This window comes from Symphalangus syndactylus, chromosome 1 (assembly GCF_028878055.3).
Source record: "Symphalangus syndactylus isolate Jambi chromosome 1, NHGRI_mSymSyn1-v2.1_pri, whole genome shotgun sequence".
Taxonomy (NCBI): domain Eukaryota; kingdom Metazoa; phylum Chordata; class Mammalia; order Primates; family Hylobatidae; genus Symphalangus; species Symphalangus syndactylus.
This window is the reverse complement of record NC_072423.2, coordinates 151,768,116-151,785,950: the sequence shown is the minus strand read 5'-3', so window position 1 is coordinate 151,785,950 and position 17,835 is coordinate 151,768,116. Positions and strand designations below refer to the sequence as shown.

General features: G+C 42.6%; 1 long non-coding RNA gene and 1 pseudogene across 1 annotated transcript; both read right to left on the bottom strand.

Annotated features, from left to right (window-relative positions):
• Positions 1 to 13,619: 13,619 nt before the first annotated feature.
• On the bottom strand, positions 13,620 to 13,720 carry LOC129461302 (uncharacterized; annotated as a pseudogene).
• A 355-nt stretch (positions 13,721 to 14,075) lies between these two features.
• Positions 14,076 to 17,835, bottom strand: LOC134732206 (uncharacterized). Its single transcript, XR_010115147.1, has 4 exons — positions 17,448 to 17,835; positions 16,880 to 16,920; positions 15,377 to 15,633; positions 14,076 to 14,663 (listed from the first exon to the last, which is right to left on the bottom strand). It is a non-coding gene; the product is annotated as an uncharacterized lncRNA (long non-coding RNA).

Below are 17,835 nucleotides of genomic sequence, written 5' to 3'. Positions count from 1 at the left end.
TTGTTTCTGGGTGTATCTGTGAAGGTGTTGCCAGAGGAGATTGACATGTGAGTGGTGGACTGGAGAGGAAGACCTATCTTCAATGTGGGTGGGCACCATCCAATCGGCAGCCAGTGCAGCTGGAACAAAGCAGATGGAAGAAGGTGGGATAAGTTTGCTTGCTGTGTCTTCTGGCTCTTTTTCTTCTTCCCATGCAAGACGTTTGCTTCTGTTCCTCCTGCCCCTGGGCATCAGACTCCATCTCTTTTTGGCAATAGACTGAGGGATGCACTGTGGTCTTCCTTAGTTTTGAGGCATTTGGACTTGGACTTGAGCCGCTTCCATCTTCTCTCTTTCCCCAGCTTGCAGATGGTCCATCGTGGGACTTCACATTGTAATCCAGTGAGCCAATTCTCGCTAATAAACTCCCTTTTATATGCATCTACATCCTATTGGTTCTGTCCCTCTGGAGAACTCTGACTAATACAGTTATATCAAATTCTCTTCTTCTAGAACTCATCCTAGAATGTTAACAAGCATATTTAACTTCTCATATTCTAAATTTAATTAATAGGTTTACTCTCCTTCTTTACATTACATGAACTTAGAACACTTTAATCCTCTTACATCTCCCATTTTGTATGCTGTTGTTGCTTTGTATTGCATGTCTATCCCTGTACTTACAAAAGTTTATTGCCATTGTTCTATGCAGTCAATTTTTTTAAGATTTGCTTATGTGTTTGCCACTTTCTTGGCTCATCATGTTTTCATCTCAATATCCCTAACTTGAGTTGTCATCCCTCTGCTTGAGACAAGCCCTCAGAATTTCCTTTAATCACTGTCTGTTTTTCCTTACTTCAATTTTTTTAACTTCACTCTTATGTTTGAAAACTATCTTTACTGCATATACAGTTTTAGGTTGATGGCTATTTTCTCTCAGCATATTTAAAAATATTGTTTCACAAAGAAGAAAACAAGAGACTTGAGTGTGGAGGGTGGGAGGAGGGAGAGGAGCAGAAAAGATAATGATTGGGTACTGGGTTTAATTTATGGGTGATGAAATAATCTATATAACAAACCCCCATGACATGAGTTTATCTATGAAACAATCCTTCACATGAACCCCAAACCTAAAATAAATGTTAAAAAGAATTAAACAGTGACAACAAGAACAACAAGTATTGTTCCACTATTACCTATAGTTGCTATGGATGCTATCAAGAAGTCAATTTCGTTGTCATTCCTTTGTAAGCAATCTGTCTATCTTGAAGTCTCATTGGGCTGTATCTGGCTGTGCATTTCTTTCTTTGTAAAAAACCTTGCATGTGCTCCTTGGGATTTCTGAATTTGAGGATTGGAGTCCATTAATTCTGAGCATTTCTCTGTATCCATTTTTCTCTCTGGACAGTGTACTGGTCTGTCTTTTGGTTCTTTAATTCTTTCTTCACCCATGCTAATCTTCTCTCAAACCACTCATTTAGGTTTATAAAAACTTTGTTAGAATATTTTTCATTTGTAGAAGTTCTAGCTGAATTTTTTCTTTTGTGTCCTTAAAAACCTTTCATTTTGGCTGGGTGCGGCGGCTCATGCCTGTGATCCCAGCACTTTGGGAGGCCAGGGTGGGTGGATCCCGAGGTCAGGAGTTCAAGACCAGCCTGGACAACACAGTGAAACCCCGTCTCTACTAAAAATACAAAAATTAGCTGGGCGTGGTGGTGGCCACCTGTAATCCCAGCTACTCAGGAGGCTTAGGCAGGAGAATTGCTTAAACCCAGGAGGTGGAGGTTGCAGTGAGCTGAGATCGTGCCACTGCTCTCCAGCCTGGGCAACAGAACTAGACTCTGTCTAAAAAAAAAAACAACAGCAACAACAACAAAAAAGTGTTTTTTATTTTATTTATATTTTCTATTATAAATTGTGTTTCTCCCAAAATTCATAGTACCTTAGAATATGACTTTATATGGAGATAGGGCCTTCAAAGAGGTCATTAAGTTTCACTGGGGTTATTAGGGTGGGTTCTAGTCCAATATGATGGTCTTCCTGTAAGAAAAGGAGATGAGGACACAAAACACAGAGAGGAAAGAGCATATGAAGACGGTGAAGGCAGTCATCTACAAGCCAAGGGGAGAGGTCTCAGAAGAAATTAACCCTGCTGACACCTTGAGCTCCGACTTCCAGTCTCCAGAAGTATGGGAAGTGAATCTCTGTTGTTTCAGCCACCCAGTCTGTGATACTTTATTATGGCAGTCCTAGCAAACTAATACAGACCTCTCTATTTTTTTTCTTGAAACATAATTTAAAATACTTGTTTCATATTGTTTGTCTGGTAAGCCAATATATGAAACCTTTTGGAAGCTAAATCTGCTGTTTGTTTTTTCAGGTGTATGGTGCTTCTAGAGAATGGTATTTTTGTGAGTTTTGTGATCTGGGCTGGTGAGCTCATATGTTTTGAAAGTTCTATCAATGAGAATTCTTTGAACAAATTGGAAAGGGTTTGCTTTTCTTAGTACCATGAGCCTAAAGCCACTTCCAAGTCAGCAGCATTCTACACTAATTCTCAGCATGAGTTTTTGGGGACTAACCAGGTAGTGTGAATTGAAGCTGGAAAATTGTACAATGGACTTGTGTTTATGAATAATCAAGGCAGATATTTTGTTCTCTTACCCAAGTACTAAGTCTGGAAAAAGGCATTTTTCCTTGATATCCAGGGTAAGAGCACTGGTTGGGGTTAGCAGTAGTAGTTGTGGGGGAGGATAAGCTTCTAGCTAATTTGTGATCATACTAAAGATATAAACCCCTGGGGCCCAGTTTTCTGTGCGGTCTTCTATTAAATTCTATACTTTGCAAAGTCCCTAGGCTTTTTCTCCTGTGGCCTGGCCGCTGGAGTTTAACAAATGCGCTCAGGATGAAAATCCGATTTAGTGTTTCAAAGATTGTTCTAGAAGGAGGGGTAATTTTTAACCCAGAGCCTCTGTCAGTTGTCAGGAAGGGCCAGGCTGGTGTACCCTGGGAAAAACTTTAATGTTGTTTTTATTGGTATCTTTATCAGCTACCTTCCTGATTAGCTAGACGTATCTTTCCTTTCAACAGAGTGAGGTCCAGAAGGGAAGCATTTTGTGGAAGTCATTTCTAGATCCCCCAGTAATTTATGTAGAGGAAAGCCCTTACCCATACATACCCAGGCTGTCCCGCACCTGAGCTCCCACCCTCACACAAGCATTGGGGGCTTGAGACCATGGATCCCCCATCCTCATCTCTCCAATCACTCTGTCTGCATTTCTCACACACTCCTGTGAAAAAATAAACAGAAGCACCATCTGCCTTGGAACTATCCTGGTTATGCTCTTCTTTTTCAGAAAGTGCTTGAAATAGAGGCCAAATTCAAAAATCCTCCATCACCTAAAGCTGTATGGAGACAAGGCCAGGGTCCCTGCCTCTGCCACATCCCTGAAAAAGAACCTGCCAATGCTTGTTTCAGGCGGGTGTTTTATTTCAAAAGCGTGAGCCAGCCCATGAAGTGGATCTCTGGCTTGGAAGCATTTCACAGGATCGTCACATGAGGCAGGTGGCTGGAAAGTGTGTCCAAACTCACCTGGCACTGCCTTCAGCCTTCCTGAATGCAGAGTTGGCCTCGGTCCCCAGGCTGCTCTCTAGAAGCCTGCAGCATCCAGCACAGGGTGAAAGAGGCCATCACATTGATATGTTAGTGGGCCCCAAGCAAATGTCTGACTGAGAGATACTTGACTCCATCTGATTATTTTCCAGTTTTATGTAAAGCCTCCAGTGTGACTTATGATTAGGTTTTGATTCTCTTTCTTTGGAGTTAGTCTTGTCCAGGGGCGAGAACAGAAACCGCATGACCCAAAGACAGAGGGCCCCTCTCAGTTGGGGTCTCTGCTGACCAAAGCAATTTTGCAGGTGGGAAAAAAAAAAAGAGTCCAGGCGAGGGTTTATTGACACACTTATTGACCTTCCACATCAGCTGTTGTTGCCAGCTTCCCTTAGACAGCCTTAAGCAAGAATAAAAGAAGCTGAGCATATTTTCAGATTCAGAGTCAGGTCTGCAAAGGGCTGAGAGTCTGGGCATTCTCCTTAGACAAGGGCAGAAGGCTGCCCCCTGTCTTTGTTTCCAGCATGTCCATGCCCATGTTTTCAACAGAGTAATTCTGACCAATAAACTCTACCTGCTTGATGGAGGGTAAAAGGCATAAAGGCTGAATAGTATTTAGGAGATGAAAGATCAGTTAAGGCTTAGGTAAATGGTTAAGGCAAGAGAATTCTTTCTCTGTTGATGAAGATGGTCACTTGGAAACCAAGCTTCAGTTTCACATGAGCTCCATGCGTCTAAACCACTTTTCCAATACTTTAAAAAAATTATCTACTGACACATCCAATAACAGATGGTGGGATAAAATGCTATCTGTCACTTTCGTTTTCTGAAACACACAGAAAATCATATCTATAGCTCTGCAAACCATTGTGAGGAATATTTCGATCTGACTGAATGAGAATTAACAAGGGCAAGAAATACGTAGTCAGACCAGCTCTTGACACTCAGTAACTGTTGGTGAATGAATGAATGAATGAATGAATGAATGAAACATGTGCTCACCACATCTACTGCAGGAGGTTAACATCTCTGAAAGTAGGTGAAAGGGTTCTATGACATCCAACCCAAAGTGCTATGCTTGGAACAGTTAGGTTTATATTACCAGAGAAGAAACAGGAGGGCGAAACAGCAACAACAACAAAAACAAAACATTGCTATCATGGTATTCTTAAGTTTGTGGTATGGTTTGGCTGTGTCTCCACCCAAATCTCATCTTGAACTGTAGTTCCCATAATTCCCACTTGTCATGGGAGGAACCCAGTGGGAGGTAATTGAATCATGGGGGCAGTTACCTCCATGCTGTTGTCGTGATAGTGAGTTCTCATGAGATTTGATGGTTTCATTAGGGGCTTTCCCGCTTTTGCTCAGCACTTCTCCTTCCTGCCACCGTGTGAAGAAGGACCGGTTTGCTTCCCCTTCTGCCATAATTGTAAGTTTCCTGAGGCCTCCCCAGTTCTGCAGAACTGTGAGTCAATTAAACCTCTTTCCTTTATAAATTTCCCAGTCTTGGGTATGTCTTTATTAGCAGAATGAGAACAGACTAATACAGTTTGTCATTTCAGAATGTTAGGATATGTGGATGTCATAGGAAGAAACCCTTGGACAGCCCATCTGTGTGTTCAAAGACAACCCCTCTACGAGCCCTGCTCACCACAAAAGAGGGGAAAGTAAAAAAACGAAAGTAGGTAGGTCTTCAGGGCGAAGAGCATAGCACATTTATGCAGAAAATCTAGACAATAGGCTGGGCGCAGTGGCTCATGCCTGTAATCCCAGCACTTTGGGAGGCTGAGGCGGGTGGATCGCCTGAGGTCAGGAGTTTGAGACTAGCCTGGCCAACACAGTGAAACCTCATCTCTACTAAAAATACAAAAAATTAGCTGGGCATGGTGGTGGGCACCTGTAATCCCAGCTACTCGGGAGGCTGAGGCAGAAGAATAGCTTGAACCCAGGAGATGGAGGTTGCAGTGAGCCAAGATCACGCCATTGCACTCCAGCCTGGGTAACAAGAGTGAAACTCTGTCTCAAAAAAAAAAAAAAAAAAAACTACTAGACAATAATAATTGTGAATAAATTTGCCAGCTGTACTTCATAACCTAAGGACATGATTAAAGCAGTGTTTTGAGGAAAATTATTAGGTGTAAACACTTAGCATTAATAAATACAAAGAATCAAAATAATGCATTAGTGATTCAACTTAAGTTTGAAAAATAACATAATCATGAAAAAACAAAATGAAGAAATAAAAATTGACAATTGAAGTGAATAAATTAAAAAATGGATATTTGGGAGAAAAAAAATGAATCCAAGTCCTGGTGCTTTTAAATAAAACAGATAAACCATTAATATCCTAAAAAAATGAGGGGCAAAATACAAATACATAAAATTAGAAAGAAGGGTGGGAAATAACACAAAGACAGAGAAAACACTTTTTAAGTATGCAAATAAATTAGAAAACTGAAGGAATGAATATACATGAAGTGAATAATTTATCCAAATGCCAGACACAGGTCATTTCACAAATGAAGTTTTAAATTTAAAAATTTTAAGAAAGAGATTATTCTAGTACTTTTAAAACTTTTCTAAAGAAAATCAACATGTCCAATGTTCTTTATAAAGCCAACATAACACTAATACCAGAACTTGACAGTGCACACACAGGACTCACAAAACAGTAGACGAGTTTTAGGAATAAGCCTAGAGCCAAAATATTTTTTAAAATATTGACGCTGTAATTACAATTTTTTTCTTTTTTTTTTTTTTTGCAACTGACACACACTCTAACAGCTCCTTGACCAGAGAGTAAAGGTAGCTCTATTATAAAAGAAAAATAATTTAAAGATTTCAAAAATACAAAAGGGCACCATGAGAAAACCGCGTTTTGATCATGGTCTTTGGATCTAGCTGAATGTTAGAACCACGGGGTGAAAGAAGTTAAATCAGCATGAAGAGGTGAACTGCAGGTAAACAGGTTTTCCAAGTCATAGACAACTGGGGCCAGAAGTTGCTCATAAATATTTTCTCTGCTTCGTCCAATCAAATGCAGGTTTCTTTTTTTTTTTTTTAAGTTTTTATTTTTACTTTTTAGAGACAGGGCCTCACTCTGTCATCCAGGCTGGAGTGCAGTGGTACAATCATAGCTCACTACAGCTTCAAACTCCTGGGCTCAAGTGATTCTCCTGCCTGCCTCAGCCTCCCGAGTAGCTGGAACTAATCTGTTCCAGGTGCGCGTCACCACATCTGGCATATTTTTAACTCTTTTGTAGGGACAGGGTCCTGCTGTGTTGCCCAGGCTGGCCTTGAACTCCTGGCTTCAAACAATCTTCCCACCTGGGCCTCCCAAACTGCTGGGATTACAGGGACGAGTTACAGCACCAGGCCCCGAAATGTAAGTTTCCTTTTGTGACAGTGAATGTTCCATTTAGGTAAGTTATTCCAAAATGATGATGTGAGCCTGTGAATGAGGTTCTACTTCCTGTCCAGAATTCTTGGAGAAGGCCAATCTGGTGAGATGAGCGAGGCAAGTTGAGAGGTATGAGGAGTGGGGGGCGGGGAGGTTACATTATTCAGAAGAATAAAAGTGGTGCCTGCGAAGAGGGGGTAAAAGAGACAACAAAGAGAGGGGCTTTGGAATCCTTGGAGTGGAACAGATTAGTGACATCCGTCTTAAAAAAGCCCAGTCATGACTGGTGGTGGCTGATGAAGCCTAGGAACCGATTAGAGCTGAAGTCATTAAAACGTCTCTGTGGAAGCTTAGCTGGCTGCCCTCCACTTAATCCTCTTAGGCAAACAGGCCATTCTCGGTAGGCCGTGGATGGAGGCTCAGGTGGATCCTGGCCTGAAATGCCAGCCGACTTCAAGAATTAGACCCGGTGTTCACGAGGATTGGGAGTGAGCGTGTGAGTTGGTTTGTGAGGTGTGGAAAGCCAATTTGCTGATGGTATAAGTCTTCCGTTTAATCCCAGTCAAGCACAAAGTGATGTAGAAAAAGAAAGTCTTCAGGATCAATATTAAGGATGGCTTCGACAGAGGTAAGAAAGAACAACGGCTGGAACTGTGACCTATAACTCAGGCTCTGCTGGGCTGACCAGGGCCCTGGGGGAACACAGGGAGAAGGCATTCTAGCACATGACCTGTGTGGTCTGAGATTGAAACTGACCTTTTGAGGGAACAGGACCAGAAGCTAGAGGCACCCAGAGACTGTGTCTACTCCTTCCAGAGGGATCCCTGTCTCAGCTAGATAAGCCCCGGCAGGCTGCGGTTAGATGCTCAAATTTCAGAGAAGGGATTTAATGAAAGTCAGTCTGGGTCTGGGACAAGACTTGTTCAGTTGATAGAAATTGTTAAGATTTTCCTGTGAGCAATTTCTTTCCTAACTGGCTGTGAAGAGAAGGAAGAAAGGTCAGTGTTTAATTGGGTTGGGATCTCGGCTGCTCTGAGATCAGTTTCTTTCTTTTATCAGTGTGGGCTCATTGGTGAATGAAGTGCGCTTATTATCCAAATTATATCAGATCTGTGTTTTGAATTTGCCACCAGAGAAGGTATTAAACAGTGCTACCTATCAGAAGCTTCATGCCTTGTACGGAGTTTTAAATTTTTGAGTAGCCACATTAAAAAAAGTAAGCAGAAACTGAAGAAATTACTTTTAATAATGTCTTTCCCTTAGCCAAAATATTATTATTATAACATAATTAATGTAAGAACATACTAATAAGATATTTTACATTATTTTTTCCATATTAAGTCTTCAAAATTCAGCACATCTCAATTCAGGGTAGCCCTTTCTGAAGGGGTTAGAGGCTACCATATTAGACAGTGTCTAACATCGGATATAAAGGATTACATCTCATTGGCCCTGTCCTCTGGGAGCCTATAAATGTGTACCTTTATTCTGTATTCAATGAGGTGGAGTGGGGGGGGATGGAGTGATGTACTTGATAAGACTCCACTTGAGAGAAATGGGAACCTCTCTAGGGTTTGATGCCAACTACTAGTGCTAAGCAGGTTGTACATGGCTCCCTCCTCTTCTCAGGTCTCGTTAACTAATAACTCTGTGATGCACCCACACCCATCAGAACAAATTCTTGACAGCCCAACCAAACAGAAACCACAAAACCAATTGGGCTAACCCAAATTCACATACCTCTTCTTACAGTATTTGAGAGGTCTCTATTCTGCAAAGCGTTAGGGGGATTGTGTGGGGTAAGGAGGGAATGAATCCAACTCTCCCGATGACCTCTGTAGATTGGTTTAACTCAAGAGCACACGTGAACACGTTATCACGATCAGGGCCAGTACTAGCACTGGTTCAGACATACAGCTCTCGCCACTCCTGAAAGAAGCTTTGGCCAATACCTCCACAGTTTAGGGGTGTAACATTTTGCAGTGCCTCAGTCCTTTAAATGCAGCCAGCTTCCCCTGAGCCCTGAGCTGGGCTGCAGCCAGCACACCTAGGCCATCACTGGCTCCAATGCCTGGTCTGTGTGGTTGGCCAGCACTGCCCTGTCACCCTCCAGACCCTCTGAGCCCAGGCTCTAATCCCTGGTTTGACACCACGGCTTCCCTTATCAACTCCTAGATCCCTTCCGACTCTCTTTTCTGATTCCTTGACCTAGGAATCTCACTTACCTCTGCATGCTTTCCTGACATATCAGTCTCCCAAGTGTGGGTAGAGTCATCTCTGTCACAAGGACCCTGGGAGCCCTCCCCAGCCAGGCTTGGTCAGGCCTTCTCTGCCTTCCTCTCTTCTCTCCCTAACACTGGAGAGACATTTGGATACAGTGAGGTCTGGAGCTAATCCCATCACCTAGGCCCTAGGAGGTCCGTGTTAAAAGGACCAAGTGGGCAGGGCGTGGTGGCTCACACCTGTCATCCCAGTGCTTTAGGAGACCGAGGTGGGCAGATCACAAGGTCAGGAGATACAGACCATCCTGGCCAACATGGTGAAATCCCGTCCCTACTAAAAATAGAAAAATTAGCTGGGTGTGGTGGCACATGCCTGTAGTCCTAGCTACTCGGGAGACTGAGGTTGCAGTGAGCCAAGATCGCGCCACTGCACTCCAGCCTGGCAACAGAGCAAGACTCCATCTCAAAAAAAAAGCACCAAGTGTGGGTCTAACAGTCCTGGCCCTGCTCCAGGCCTTTCTTCTTGCCTCATCCTACTCTGTCTCCAGCTCCAGGCAGCTATTATATTTCCTTAAGCGAGGTGACTCCTTCCCCATTCACAATGTACTAGTTTCAGAACACTCAACTTCTACATATACAAATTCTCAAAAATCAATGCCTAAAAACTAGTGATGTGATTGTTCATTATTTCTTTCTTTCAAGAAATATTTATATTGCACAAATGCAACACAATCAATTTTCTTTCTATGGCAGCTGGATACTGTGTGATGACTTTCTTTGTAGGTTATACCCCCCACCCTGATGACAATGCATTAATGGGGATAAATGCTCCCCAGAAGAGCTTCGGCCTGTCCTGAGATCTGCAACACAAGGAGTTTTTAACTGGGAAAGTGTGCTTAATTCTTCTACTGCCTCTTGTTGAGGGCTGCCTAAGTACAGAATGTTTGGTGTCCTGGAGGGTGCCCAGGCTAACAGTGAGAATTGGATAGCTCCAGCAGGGCCTTGGGCACTGCGCCTATGGAGTAGCCTGTACTTCTTGCTCTTTTCAACCCTTGAAGGGAGAGGGGGCCGAGTTCTCTCTGAGAGTTGCTCTATGGCAGTGGCGGCAGCCAGGTGGATGTCAAAGGAACATGCCCGCTCTGTGAAAGGGTCATATATGCAAAGTAGCCCCCAAAGGCCAAAACAGCCAAGAAACCAAAGAACAAGGCAGACAACTCCAGTTTGTTGATAAAGGTTGTTTTACTGGGGGAACTTACAGATGGAAGCATGGTCTTTAGCGGCAGCAATACAGCTAGATGTCTGCACCTGTTACCCTCAGAACCAGGGCTTATATACCATAGGGAAAGGGCATGTGTGCCCTGTGCAACACAGTGAAAGACTACCCTCCAGAAGAGGCAAGAATGCTGCATGCATCGGAGCCTATAATTTGTGCAGCAACATCAAGGTTGACATGTTGTTACACTAGGGACGGTAAATTAAGTAATAATCAGGAGGCGTTCACGAGACAAGGGCTTATCAGAAGTGAAAACAGTAAATTAGCCTCCAAGATGGCGTCACTTGTGTCTCCACTTCCTCTTGGTAATAGTCATATGCTCAACTTTCTACTGTGATTTCGAGCGAGTGGCTTTCTTACTCTTGGTTAAGGTTGTTGACCTGTTAGTAAAATAAGATTAAAGGGCACATAAAAATGTCACTGGACAGATCTTGTCAGCAGCGCTTTGAGTGCACACAAAGGCTATCAGTAAAGCAGAAAGCAAAGCAGATGTGAAGCGGGGGTTCTATCCAACTAAGTCAGCTGTCAGCAGCATTAGAAAGGCCCTTCCAAGGCCGGGCGCGGTGGCTCACGCCTGTAATCCCAGCACTTTGGGAGGCCGGGGTGGGCGGATCACGAGGTCAGGAGATGGAGATCATGCTGGCTAACACGGTGAAACCCCGTCTCTACTAAAAAAATACAAAAAATTAGCCGGGCGCCTGTAGTCCCAGCTACTCGGGAGGCTGAGGCAGGAGAATGGAGCGAACCCAGGAGGCAGAGCTTGCAGTGAGCCGAGATCGCGCCACTGCACTCTAGCCTGGGCGACAGAGCGAGACTCCGTTTCAAAAAAAAAAAAAAAATGGAAGGGCCCCTCCGATTATGCGCACCACATACGGTGTTTGGGACAACCTAGGATACATTTCTTTGTTGGTTCCCATTGGAGGTAAGGGATTGAGAGAGACTAATGTGTGCATAGGCATGAACGGGATTGTTCAGACATCCCCGCACTTACAGGGTGTGTCCTATTAGGATTTCCTGAGCATAAACACTAGGGGAGGGTGAAAAGTCCCACTGTTACCTGCATGCCATGAAAATCCACTGGTTTTGGCTCCAGTTTTTGCTCAGTGTCCAACTAAAGCAGCATTTAAAAAAATGGAAACCCTGAGACATTTCTGTTGTTCTGAAACAGCTGAGCATGGATGCTGAAATGTCCCTGCTTCCCACTAGGGGGAGCTTGTCATGCAGCACCAGAAACAGGATCGCGGGAGCTGATAGTGGTGAGGCTGAGCTGGAACGCGATTAGATTTTGTGCGTGTGAATCTTCTAACGAGAAGCACACCTCTATTCTGTATTTTGGCTTTGATATGATTTGCTGGCTAGATTTAATTTTTGTGCCACCGGAGTGGATGTTGTAGCTCCCGTTTTGTAATCTAAAAAGCTTAAACCCTTTTTCTACGGCACAGGGCTTTCTTTTTTATTTCTTTCTACTATCAAATTGTATACATAATGATCCCTTCTTTAAGGCACTGAGCCGGGCCCCACACAAAGTCTCACGAGCACATGGGCTTCTTCCCCATCAGTGTTAACTGGCTTGGGGTCCATTTCACCGAACCCACCGCCTATCGGGGCTGTCAACAAACTGTGCCCTTCTAATTCAGTATCACCAGCCTCGTCTAGCTAATGCCAAATCTACTGTGTTCTCTTATCACTTTCCCTGTACTAAATATAGTTAAGAGGAAAAGGGGTCATCTTTGCTTTTTGAACATTTTTATTTCCTGGTTGAAAAACAATTGAGTAAAATGTTTTTGTTTCTAGAGGGGGTGACATGGAAGTGTTCTATTTCAATGGTAGAAGGTGCTGCGGAGCAGCGGGAAAACTGTCGCTCTGAAGTCAGAAGTTGTGTTTCAATCCCTGCAATGGCCCTTACTTACTGACTAAAGGCTCTCAGTGTACTGTAACCCACTGGGCTTCCATTTCTGTCAAGTAGGGATAACAATACCCATTTAGTGTGTGTGTGTGTGTCTGTGTGTGTGTGTGTGTGTGTTTAATGAGAATGGATAAAGATAGGCAGTGGAAAAGACACAGCACAGTGTGGGCATGGTGGATCACGCCTGTAATCCCAGCACATTGGGAGGCCGAGGCAGGCGGATCACGAGGTCAGGGGATGGAGACCATCCTGGCTAACAGGATGAAGCCCCATCTCTTCTAAAAATACATAAAATTAGCAGGGCGTGGTGGCGGGTGCCTGTAGTCCCAGCTACTCGGGAGGCTGAGGCAGGAGAATGGCGTGAACCCGGGAGGTGGAGCTTGCAGTAAGCCAAGATCATGCCACTGCACTCCAGACTGGGCAACAGAGCGAGACTCCATTTCAAAAAAAAAAAAAAGAAAAAGAAAAAAAGACACAGCATAGTGACTGGCACATAGCAGGTGTCACTCCGTTCCTGTTTCCCTTTGGTCAGGAATCCTCTTTGCCATTTGATCACTTTTAAAGACAATGTCTCATGTTTTCTTCCTTGTATTATTTAATAGCTTGTTTGCCTGTTCAGTGTAAGATAAGGAAATCTTAGTAAAGAAAAATGGGGAGTAGACAAATGGCAAAGAGACAGCTATCCTTTAGGAACAGAAAACACCACTTAATTTCATTCACAATGGATCAAAACAGCTTCCTGAATCAGGTACCTACAGCTTGCTGCCTCTCCTATGTCCCACCTGCGTCTCTCTGTCCACTACTCATCACCAGATGCCATGGCCACCCCCAACAGCAGTGCCTGCATTCCTTCTTCATTTAGTATCTTTTTGTAATTGATACATAATATTTTCACATATTCATGGTGTATATGTGATGCTTTGTTACCTGCATGGAAAGTGTTATCATCAAGACAGGATATCAGGGTATCCAGCTTGAGTATTTATTTCCAGGTGCTGGGAACATTTCAATCCCTATCTTCTAGCTATTTTCAAAATATGTAATGCAGCCGCCCTATTCTACTGTCTAACATTAGAGCTTATTCTTTCTAACTATATGTTTGTACCCCTAACCAACCTTTCTTCATTCCCCCACCTTCATGTCCTTCTTAACTGCTAGTAAACATTTTACTCTCTACCTCCATAAGATCACCTTCTTTTAGCTCCCACATATGATTGAGTAAATGCAATAAAAATATAGAAAGCTTCACAAATTTGCATGGCATCCTTGTGCAGGGCCCTGCTAATCTTCACCATATCATTCCAATGTGCTAATTACTCATGTACTAAATACTAATACTTTCTGCCAAAGTAAGCACGGATTTAGGATCTTTGACAGGATCCCAAAAAGATAGACATTGCAGTGCTTTGGTGGATGATATCCAGTTGAGGTTCTACTTCTGCAGAATTAAATTATAATTTTACGCAGTCTTTTGGAAGATCCCAAGATTTGATAAAGAATGTCATGAGAATCTAAATCCAAGATTTCTCCACTTGTTGGGGCCTGGTTTACTGATATCTGGCTATAAAGTCCCAACAACAGGTTAGATTTCAGTTCAATTCTGAACTGCCTTCTTGGCTTCCCAATTGATGTAAGACATGCATTCTAACGGAAACACGTTGCTGAATGTGGCTAGGCCATAGAGCTGTATTACCTCGGGTTAGCTTTATTTTGGATAAGTAGGCTTCTTGTGGGCTGCACTGGGAACTTTTTCATTGCGTATAATTTCATACCTGTGGAATATGACGCTCAAATTCTAAATGGCTGGCTTGCTAACTTTTAGAATTTACCTGCTTTTAAATTGGGAACAATCTGTTCCTTTGTAAATGTTCTGAACTGGAACTATAATTCAGATAAACAAGGGCATTTCTAAATGACAGAGCCCAAAGGAAATGTTTGCAAGAGGTACAGATGCCCCTCAGGAAGCCAAGCAGGGGAGCACTTGTTCTCAGATCATGAGTCAAGGTTAGAGAGTGAGATGACTCTGGGTAGTGGAGACTGCACTTCAGGCCGTCCCCGAAGACAAGTGCTCATGTCTTAAAGAAAAGGAGAGGCAAAAACACGGTGAGAAATTCCTGAAAGCTGCAATGCATTGGAAATGCTGTCTGCATGGGAAGTGGGGTTATGGCAGGGACATCAGTCTCCTTGGTGTAAGCAGAGTAAGAACCAGAAACAGCAGCAGCATCCGTGACAAAAGCATTCACATTGGAAGTCCCAGGTGTGGCCACTGTGAGCTGGAATAGGAAAGAGTAAAGGGGTCATTCCTCAGGTCACTGGGAAGAGGCGTGGAGCACAGGGAACACATAGGCACCTCCATCATGATTTCACAGAATGTGGGGCAGCTGGAAATGCCAGAGACATGTATTATGAGTATTGCTGTGACCGTATGTTTTTGCTTCCAAACTAGTATGGACAAGGAAGCCTCCTTGCATTAAAAAAAAATTTTTTTTAACGTGTGTGTGTATATAAACCTAGCTGGTCCCTGCCAGACACTAACATTGCATTACCTGGCAAATAAAAAGGAAAGAAAAAGGCCCTCAGATCTTTAAAAACTGGACTAGGCACTGACCATCAAAGCCCTTCAGACATGTCTGATCCCTGGCACTCTCCCTCCAGCTCCTGAGCCCTCTTCCTCTGTCTGCCTTCCTGGCTTTTGACTCCAGATTTCTAACAGATCCTGACTCTTGCCTGTGTACCATTCTGATTTTGCATCTCTCTTTGCTTCCACTGATATCTGACAGTCTTTCTGTTTGTCTGCTGCCTTGCGCAGAATTTCCTAAAGAATTTCTGAAACCAACTCAATCCTCCCATAGGTAGTTTTTTGGATAAACATAGAGATTGACCTTTCTGGTCTTAAAACTTGAAACTACATTTGTTTTATCTGAGTTCCTTCCTCAGGAAATGACCTTCAACCTCCCCAAAAAAGTATCAAAGAACTGAAACTCACCAGATCGCCACATCCAGACAATGAGATGCCTGACCCCTCATTCATCACGATCGCTTCCTTGCCCCTTCCTAGTTCCTGTTTTCTTCCCTGCTATATAAACCCTTAGCTTTAGTTGGTCAGGGAGATGGATTTGAGACTGAGCTCTTACCTCCTGAGCTAATCATCAGCACCCGATTAAAGCCTTCTTCCTTGGCAATACTCACAGTCTCAGTCATTGGCTCTCAGTCTCTGGCTTTCTGTGTAGCGAGCTACAGAATCTAGACCAAATCTTTGCTATTTCAGTAACATTTCCACAAAACGCTGTTCCAAAGGTGTTGTGTAAACAAATAGTATATGTATGGAAATGAATAAAAATAATGCAGTTCATAGAGAACAGAGGTTCTGCGCATTTTCTCAATATCCAACCCTGTGCCTTGTGTACAGAAATTGCCCTATAAATACTGGCTGTATGAATAGGTGGCCAAGTTTCAGAAATGGGTTAAACTTAAAAATCCATTTCTTTGACTTTGGAATGTTAATTAGCCCTTAATATATGAAAAAGCATTGAGAATAAATCTTGACCTAAGTCTCATAGCTTATGTAGAAATTAACTCAAAGTGATCTAAGATGGATCATGGATTTAAATGTAAAACTGGGACTATATATTGTATTTAAACAGATTTAAATGTAAAACTATAAAACTTTTAGGAGAAATCATTAGAGAAAATCTTCAGGACCAAGGGTTAGGTGAAGGATTATTAGACATTACACCAAAATGCAGTCCCTAAAAACAAAGTAAATTAGAGTTCATCAAAATGAAAAACTTTTGTGCTGTGGAAAACGCAGTTAAGCAAATAAAAGACAACCTACCCCCTGGAAGGATATACATGAAACTGAAAAAGGACTAGAATCTAGAATATATAAATAACCTTCAAAACTCAACAATTAAAACAACCCCCAAATCCAGTTATAAAATGGGCAAAAACATGAGCAGACATTTCACCAAAGAGGAGATACAGATGAAATAAGAACATGGAAAGATATTTATAATCATTAACTATTAGGAAAATGCAAACTACGATTATAATGAGATATCCCGACACACCTGTTAGAACCACTACAAAACGACAACAATGCTGGAGAAGAAGCAGAGAAACTGAATTTCTCATGTGTCCCTGGCGGGAATTTGATACGGTGCATTGGCTGTTTCTTATTAAGCTAAGTGTGCAGCTACCATTCAACTAAGCAATTATATTCTTGGACATTTATTCTGGAAAAATGAAAACGTATGTCCATATAAAAACTTGTACCTGAGTGTTCATATCTTTACTTATAATCACCCCAAACTGGGAACAATCCAAGTGTCCTTCAATGATGAATGGTTAAACTAACCATGGTACAGTCACGCCAGGGAATACTACTCAGCAACATAAAGGAACAAACTATTGATGCATGCAACAACCTGGACCCATCTTAAAGGGCATTGTGCTTAGTGGAAAAAGCCCATCTCAAAATTTTACATACCTGTGTGAGTCCATATTTACAATGTTCTTGAAATGACAAAACTGTAAAGATTAGACCATATTAGAGTTGCCGGGGGACAGGGATGGAAAGAGAGGATGAATACAAAGTGATAGTACAAGGGAGCCACTTTGTGATATTGTGGTTACACAAATCTACACACAGCATGGAAGTGTAGCAAACTATACACATACACACACACCTGAATGCATGTAAAAAATGTTGAAAACGGGATAAGGCCTGTAATTAATGACACTGTATCATATCAATTTCCTGGTTGACCTGTACAACAGCTATATAAAATGTCCCTCTGGGGGAAGTTGGACGAAGGATACCCAAGACTATTTTGCAACTTCCTTTGAGTCTATAATTATTTCAAAATAGAAAGTTAAAAAAAAAAAAGACTTGAGAATATCCAAGAAAGGGTTTTAACCATGAAACCCTTTAGTCCTGGAACATTGGGTAAGATTGTTGTTCTGTAGAACACACGCTGGGAAATGCATGTCAAAGAAACTGGTTTTGAATCAACAATCACTGTCCCCATTCTTCATCCCAGCCCCGGGCCCATCACCTGCATCAGTGGCCAAGCTTGCCCCACAATTCTGTCTCAATTTGCAGCTGAAAGGACACTCCACAGAGTTGCTTTTGTTCAGTAGGGTTTTCCACAGAGGTTGTATCTTGGTTCAGGTCTGTTTTTTTGCTTTGGCTCAGGCTGCTCTGCCAAGTTTGCCCCAACATATGTCAGTCTGTGCCAAGCACCATGCCTCATCCACAGAACCTAATGGGATGTGACACAGGTGGTAGGTCAGGATAGTGACAGCCAAGAATCTGGAGGAAACAGAGGCATTGTTGTCATAATGGCCTACTCTCAGAAGGTATTATGCCATAAACAGAAGCTGTGAATGAACCTAGAATAAATAAGTCATTTCCCGTACAGCAGACTGCAATGTGTACACGCT